We start from the raw sequence: 9,053 nt of genomic DNA, 5'->3' as shown, positions 1-9,053 counted from the left end.
ATAGTGAAAATTGCCCCTGGATGAATTTCAATCAATAAAGAATCCTCTTATTGACAACTACCCAATACAGAGGCACAGAAAAGGGAGGTTTTTTTTATTGTAGAGGCGTCGGTCAGATAGATGAGTGGTGGACTGGTGGAGACACTGGACGGCGATGTATAAAGTTGTGTTTGTCCTTTAATTATATTTCTAATTTCTCCTATTTAAAATTTTTTTTCTTTTGTTTAAAGTTAAAGCTCAACACAATAAAGTGGAGCAAAGGAATTAACAACGACTAACTACTCAAAACACAAATCAACTCCAGTCATTTTTGGCATAGTCATCAACAATCAAAGGGATCACCTCCACTCTAATCATTGGAAAACAAAAAGGACTTGTTTATAATTTTTTTCACCACACTTGAGTCTTGATTATTGAAAATTCTAGCATTCCGTTCTAGCCAAATTGTCCAGATAACAGCGAAGAAATCAATCAACCACCTCTTCCTCTCATCCTTTCTTGCTGAGGTATTCGTCCAACTTTCGAAATATTGCTTTAGAGTACCCGGCATGATCCATATCCTTCCAAGAGCGAATAGCCAAGTACACCACACCGGCCAAATAACCTCACAACCAACAAACAAGTGAAATGCAGACTCTACTGACTTACAACATAAGGCGCATAAATTATCATTTTGGTTAACTACACCTAATCTACACCGTCTTTCTTTAGTATTCACCCTCCCCACCAACACAAACCAAAAAACCTACTCAATCCACAAAACTCTATTTGACCCTATCATACGCCTTTTGAAAATCTAGTTTAATTATCGCTGCGCTCTTTTTTTTAGACTTCAACCACTGCACAGTTTCGCAGGCAATCAACGCCCCATCATGTATTTTCATCCCCTTCACAAAAGCACTCTATGTCTGACCTACTAAACCTGGCATAACCTTCCTCATCCTCCGAACCAACACCTTAGATATGACCATATACACACAACCCACCATACTAATCGGTCGGAGGTCTTTTATTTCAACAGCTCCAACAAATTTTGGTGCCAACACTATCCAAGTGACATTCGATTCTATAGGTAGCCTAGACGATTGGAAAAAATCCATGACTGCTTTAGTGAACTCCTTCCCAACTTCTTCCCAACACTTCTTGATAAAATTCATATTGTACCCATCACTTTCTAGAGCTTTTGTTGACTCACAATCCCAAACTGCATCCTTAATTTCTTCGACAGTTGCCATTAACTCCAATTCTGTTGCCTCTTTCTCATATATCTAATATACCATCTCTTGTAAGAGTTAACCAGAGCCTTTCTTCTAGCTTCCATGGTTCCATCATACACTCCGTTACTAACCATGTCGTCCACTTTCTTAATCTCCTCCTCAAACCTTTTAATCCTCATGTCCATATTTCCAAAGTTCTCTTTATGCCATATACCCAGCGAAATTGTCATAGCCTTCAACTTGTCCAGGAAATGCACCTCAGCTAGGCACCTCCATTCCTCCTTCACCATCCTCAAGAAACCTTCATGAGTGAACCATGAATCCAGACTACGAAAAGGTCTCGGCCCCCCTCCCCACCTTGTGACATCCATAACCATTAGACAATGATCTGACAATCCTCTTAGTCCTCCTCGTAGCCTTATTTCAAGAAACACCTCTAACCACTCCAAACTAACCAGAATTCGATCTATGCGACTACAAGATTGGCCCCTGAACCATGTGAACCTACGATCACTTAATGCTAAATCCACAAGCTCCATATCCTGAATCCATGATTTAAACTCTGCAGCAGACATCGGCAAAGAAGTAGCTCCTTTTCTCTCCTCCACTTGAACGATCTCGTTAAAGTCCCCCATAAAACAGACTTGACATAATCTAGATAAGAAGCTCAGTTCCTCCCACACAAAAATCTTTTCTTCCCTAGCATGTGCACCATATACTAAACAAAAAGCACAACGGAAATTATTTTTTAACAACTCTCCATCCACACACAACCATCTATCTCCTTTGTAACAGTTGCTTATCTTAAAAACAATTTCATCCCACATCAACAACACTCTGCCTGAAGCACCTTCCGCCCCCACAAACTCCCATCCTACCCCATCATTCCCCCACAGTTGCACAACATCAAATTTATTCACGGCCTCTTTTTTAGTCTCTATCAAACCTAGCATATGTAGTTTAAAATTTCTCTTAAAGTTCTTCACCATACTTAATTTGCTAACTCCCGCCAACCTCCTAACTTTCAAGAACTAAAAATCATTTTAAAACAGTTGTATACACCTTTCTGCGATTTTTTGGACGACTTCTTCTAGCCTTCACCTTCTGTGGCTTGCTTTTCCTTTAGTGCTATTGCCTCGTTCTGTACCTGAAGTATTTCCATAATGTCTTCTTCCTCATTGTACTGCACCGCTCCAGCTTCGACTGCCAGATCCCAAGCCTTCCTATTTTCTTGCATTTCATTTTCCCATTTATTTTCAGACGCTTCCGAATCAACTTCACTTTCGGCATCAACTGCTACATCCCTAGTGGACGAAATTGTGATCACATCAATGTAGTATTCTTTGTTGTTGTATGGAATCATTATAATGGCTCTTTACTATGTGTGGACACAACTTCGTTCAACATAACCAGCAAGTGTACTGGGTCATCCAAGTAATACCTTACGTGAGTAAGGGTCAATCCCACAGAGATTGTTGGTATGAAGCAAGCTATGGTCACCTTGTAAATCTCAGTCAGGCGGATTAAACCAATTGATTATGGATTTTCGAATAATAATAAACAGGAAATAAAGATAAATAACATAGGATAGAAATACTTATGTAAATTAATGGTGGGAATTTCAGATAAGCGTATGGAGATACTGTGCCCTTTCTTTTTCTACTTTTCTACTTCTTCCTTCAATCCTTCTTACTCCTTTCCATGGCAAGCTGTATGTAGGGCATCACTGTTGTCAATGGCTACAACCCATCCTCTCAGTGAAAAAGGTCCAAATGCTCTGTCACAGCACGGGTAATCATCTGTCGGTTCTCAATCAGGTTGGAATAGAATCCCTTGATTCTTTTGCGTCTGTCACTAACGCCCAGCCTTCAGGAGTTTGAAGCTCGTCACAGTCATTCAATCCTGGAATCCTACTCGGAATACCACAGACAAGGTTAGACTTTCCGGATTCCCATGAATGCCGCCATCAATTCTAGCTTATACCACAAAGATTCTGATTAAGGAATCCAAGAGATATGCGCCCGGTCTAAGGTAGAACGGAAGTGGTTGTCAGTCACGCGCATTCATAGGTGAGAATGATGATGAGTGTCACGGATCATCACATTCATCAAGTTGAAGTGCAACGAATATCTTAGAATAGGAATAAAGAGAATTGAATAGAAAATAATAGTAATTCTATTGAAGCTTGAGGTACAGCAGAGCTCCACACCCTTAATCTATGGTGTGTAGAAACTCCACCATTGAAAATACATAAGTGAAAGGTTCAGGCATGGCCGAATGGCCAGCCCCCCCAAAACGTGATCAATGGCCTCCTAAGATGAAGAATAAACAAAACTGAGACCAAAGATGTAACGTGGTCAAAAGACACTGAATACAATAGTAAAATGTTCTATTTATACTAAACTAGCTATTAGGGTTTACATGAGTAAGTAATTGATGCATAAATCCACTTCCGGGGCCCACTTGGTATGTGCTTGGGCTCAGCTTGATCTATCCACGAGCTGAGGCTTCTTTTGGAGTTGAACGCCAAGTTATAACGTGTTTTGGGCGTTCAACTCCGGGTCGTGACGTGTTTCTGGCGTTTTACTCCAGACAGCAACATGGAACTGGCGTTGAGCGCCAGTTTACGTCATCAATTCCCGAATAAAGTATGGACTATTATATATTGCTGGAAAGCTCTGGATGTCTAATTTCCAACTTCGTTGAGAGCGCGCCATTTGGCGTTCTGTAGTTCCAAAAAATCCATTTCGAGTGCAGGGAGGTCAGATTCCAACAGCATCAGCAGTCCTTTGTCAGCCTCCTATCAGAGTTTTGCTCAAGTCCCTCAATTTCAGCCAGAATTTACCTGAAATCACAGAAAAACACACAAACTCATAGTAAAGTCCAGAAATGTGAATTTAACATAAAAACTAATGAAAACATCCCTAAAAGTAACTAGATCATACTAAAAACTACCTAAAAACAATGCCAAAAAGCGTATAAATTATCCGCTCATCACAACACCAAACTTAAATTGTTGCTTGTTCCCAAGCAACTGAAAATCAATTAGGATAAAAAGAAGAGAATATACTATAAATTTTAGAATATCAATGAATATTAATTCTAATTAGATGAGCGGGACTTGTAGCTTTTTGCTTCTGAATAGTTTTGGCATCTCACTTTTTCCCTTGAAGCTTAGAATGATTGGCATCTCTAGGAACTTAGAATTTCAGATAGTGTTATTGATTCTCCTAGTTAAGTTTGTTGATTCTTGAACACAGCTACTTTTATGAGTCTTGGCCGTGGCCCTAAGCATTTTGTTTTCTAGTATTACCACCAGATACATAAATGCCACAGACACATAACTGGGTGAACCTTTTCAGATTGTAACTCAGCTTTGCTAGAGTCCCCAGTTAGTGGTGTCCAGAGCTCTTAAGCACACTCTTTTTGCTTTGGATCACGACTTTAACCACTCAGTCTCAAGCTTTTCACTTGGATCTTCATGACACAAGCACATGGTTAGGGACAGCTTGATTTAGCCGCTTAGGCCTGGATTTTATTTCCTTGGGCCCTCCTATCCATTGATGCTCAAAGCCTTGGATCCTTTTTACCCTTGCCTTTTGGTTTTAAGGGCTATTGGCTTTTTCTGCTTGCCACCCCCATCATATGGATCTTCCAAGCTGAAGCTCCTGCGGTCTGTCCGGCTCCCCCTCTCAACCGCCAGGTCGGCGCCACTTTGGAGTCTTTTGCCATCGACGCAACTCATCTCTCCATTCGCCCAGTCCTCCTTTCTACCCGGATGATGGCTTCGATCCAAGTTACTCTCAACCCGGTCTGCCTCAGGTCCACCACCAAGTTTACTTTTCGGGCCTCGATAATTTAAGCCCAACTGATCCTCTTTAAGTTTAGTTTGCATATTTTGGGCCCCAAGACTAGTGGGTAAAGGATGGAGCCCACTAGCACCCAAACTTCCACTATAATTGCTACTGATCTCAACCCCAGCAACCATCCAATCTCTATTATAGTCCCATGATAAAGTTCTACCCGAATCAACTTCCGCACTTCTCGCTGGGGACCTTGCACTATCAGCCTTTGTCGTACGAAAGTTAACCTCCTTAAAAGTTATCCTTGCCGTTGTAGAATTTAAAAGCTTGTTACGCCATTCATTCAAATCATCAGAGTGAATTATGACTCTACCCTGCTACTGTTCTTCCTCCCTAGCCGTCAGCAACATCAACTCCACCGCTGCATCCCATTCCACCGGCCGCGTGTGACTACACTCACCACCACAATTACTTGTAACGTTCCCAGAATCATAGGCTCTTCCTACCATGAATCCACAATTACCTTCCGAAGCATCCATGATTACACGACCCGCTAAGGCACCAGCATCACTTTCCGCCTCCTTAACCACCACATCAAACACATTTGTGCCTACAAAAAGATGAATCTTTTCATGAATGCTATCAAACCTGCATGTCTCAATCAGCACACGCCCAGTGCTAAACGACAAGCATGATACCATCGCATCATCACAACTCACCACCTCACCCCACTGTTCACTAATCAAACGGAACGTAGCTTCTGACCAAACGTGAAGCGGAACTCCGAAGCACTCAAGCCAAACTCTCCTCTTATCACAACGTTCATTCTCGTCCCACCGCCTGACTCGACAAAAAAATTTCAAGAAGCCATCCATGCTGAGAGCGAACGCCTTTTCCATACTATGAGGGCTATCAATGATTAACAAGGCTTTGTAAGCCCCCATCTCACAAATCTTGACTACGTGCGGCCAGTCCATTCGAGCTGTGGCATTCAACATGCAGAAATCAATGGTTCTCGTTGTACTCCCAAAAATACTCCTCCGTAGCCATACCAAATTAGTGTTAGCCACTGAGACCTGAATCCACTTTGCCACCGGGCCCGCTATATCGTTAGTCCTATGAATTTCGTTAGGAGCCTTCGAACTGCCCAAGTGATCCTTATTATGACTAATAATTACCCTACGATCATCCATCCCTTCATCTACCCGCCTCCTTCCAGCCAAAGGATCCTCATTGTGAACATGAGGTTTCCCAAGATCGGCCTTCATAGCCGCCGTGCTCCTCCTTGCATCTTCGATGACCGACGTCTTTGTCTCCTTAGAGTTAACCCTCCTGTACTTAGCCTACCACACAAAAATCTCCTTCCCTCTTAAGCGCATGCGATTCATATTTGAAATGACTTTCAATGCTCCTCCCTTCGTAGTATACCTTATGAATGCAGAAAGATACACCACACCTTCCCTCATCTTCCTTGAGAGGTAAATGTTATTGATCCTCCTTGTCCAAGAAAACAAAACGAAACAATTCTTGCTTCGAGATATCTCCGGTAAGCTGTCAACAAAAATAGTGAAAGATTCCTGTTCCAATCTTAAAAACTCTTCTCAGTTCCAAATCCTTGAGTCCTTGCCTTGGTGCTGTAGATTCCTAAACCTACCTCGCCCGGTGTTTTCCCACCCTCCTCTCTCTCTATCTCTTATATCTCAAGACTTAAAAATTTTTCCTTATAAAACTTACTTAAAAAAATCTAACTAACAAGATTAAAAGATGATGACAAATACAATGGAAAAGGTTACAATAACTCAACAAATACTTAAATAAAATTTATATAATAATGAAAAAAATTAATCGAAAGAGACCGAGATCGGATGATTTGAGTCTTAGTCTTAATCCAGTTAAATAATTTAGCCAGATCATTAAATATGATATTACAGTCGCTGACTAATAAATTGCTGTATGCGCGGACGAATGAATTGACCACTCCATCAACTCAAGTTGATTAAACAAAAAATAACACGATTAAATTTTGCCCAAATTAAACCTATCAAGTTCGGCCCGGACCAGACTAAACATCCCCATTTCGTGGATATCCTACATTTAAATTACAAAAAGGCCTCAAAATCGGAATAATAATGTAGAGCATGATTAGATAGCTAACATATCTCCATACAAGTCTTTCTTTTTGTTTTTCCGATCCTTTGACTTAAACAAACCCAGCAAGTAATCATAATAAGCACCACAAGACAATAATTCTTATAAAGTTCATAAACTTTTTGACCAAAATTTTGGCCTTAACTTATTCCTTAAGCCTGCGGATAGGTTCAAATAATTTTGGATGCATGAATGCATCTATCTGAGCAATCGTCCCTTCATAATCAACACTACTAAGTCTTTCTTATTAAGGAATGTTCTTTTCACTCTATCATTTCTTGTTCAATCTAGTGCATATTCATTTTGCAATACTTTAATTTTAACATTTCAGTGTATGTTCTGTTTCTTAACTTGGGGATATATTTTGGATGATCCAACTTTCTTTGTCTTCAGTTATTCCTATATAATATAATGAATATTGAGGACTACCTATTTTTAGGGATTGGAATAAACTATTCTTATTTGCAGTGATAAAAGAGAAAAAAAATTGATTTGAGAACAAGAAAAATTATTTTGGTTTACTATTTTTACTAATTTTAGTTTGTGGAGTAATGTATGAGTGTGTGCTCAAATTTTGTATCTTAAAAGAGTTGGGAGAAAACTTTTCTCCTTGTTCTCATAAATGTTTGGCGAGGCCATATGGATAATAATCTAATAGGAGTAATAAGAGTAATTAAAAAATAAAGAATGTTTTATTTTCTTAGCTCACAAGGGATGTTTTACTTATTTTTTTCTCTTATTAAGGTTCATTTAAAAGAGAGATCATGGTTAAAAAATAGATATTGAGAAATAGAAATTAAAAAATAAAAATTAAATTAAGTCTTTTTATTGTATTTGATATAAAATATATAAAATTGAGTTATATTTTAATATTATATTTAATTTAAAATAAATATAGAGATTGAGAGATAGATTTAAAATTTAAAAATTTAAATGAGAGTATTTTTTAAAAAAAATTATTATTAAAGTTTCAATTTTTATCATTAAAAATTTCAGTTATTTGTGTCATTACTGTCTAAAAATATTGAAAAACTAAAATTTTAGTTATAGTTTTTAATTACCAAACACAATACTCAGTTTCAATCTTTCAATCCCAATCTTAAAAAACAAATGCAGCCTAAATATCATAAACGATTTTAAAAGTAGCATTTAGAATATTCCAAGTGTGATTCAAGGACGTTATAACTCATGTATTTATTAATTTTTGAGTTGGAGAAGAAAGCAACTTGGTATATGATATCGTAAGAATCTATGGACTATGGAGAGAGTAAATTTCTTTTTGTTGAATTTTATGGGAATTTTTTATTTAAATAAATTAAATAAATATAATAATTACTAAATTCAACAATTTTAAAAGTTATTACTAAAATTTGTCACCTTCTCTTTGTTAGTGTAGTCACTCTCTAGAAACTACTTGTGCCAGCTCAGCTGGAATTAGTTACAACTGTTAGACTCTCAACTAACTTGCTGTTACACTCTTACACACTCTACACCTCACTAAGTCTGTATAAATAACTAGCTCACATTGACTCTGTATTATTCTTTTCAATTCTGTTACAATAAAAACCCTTTCTTCTACCCTTGCCTCTCTTGCTCTGTGATTCTCACTCAACAGCAAGCTACTGATACCTACCATGGTATCAGAGCTTTCCGGTTCAAGATCCATTGAACACTCAGCATCTTCCGCTTCGCAAAACCAAGAAAATCAAGCTTCACGACTCCAATTAACAACAATGGCGTCTATTGCTAATTTTCCAGCAACAATCAAGCTGGATGAAGATAACTTCAAAGCCTAGAAGCGTCAAGCATTAGCGTGCATCAAAACCAACAGACTTCAGCGCCATGTGACTTCTCTATCGATTCCAAGAAAATTTAACTCTGATCA

The sequence above is a fragment of the Arachis stenosperma genome, chromosome 6, assembly GCF_014773155.1.
Source record: "Arachis stenosperma cultivar V10309 chromosome 6, arast.V10309.gnm1.PFL2, whole genome shotgun sequence".
Classification (NCBI taxonomy): domain Eukaryota; kingdom Viridiplantae; phylum Streptophyta; class Magnoliopsida; order Fabales; family Fabaceae; genus Arachis; species Arachis stenosperma.
Note: the sequence above shows the minus strand (reverse complement) of the source record.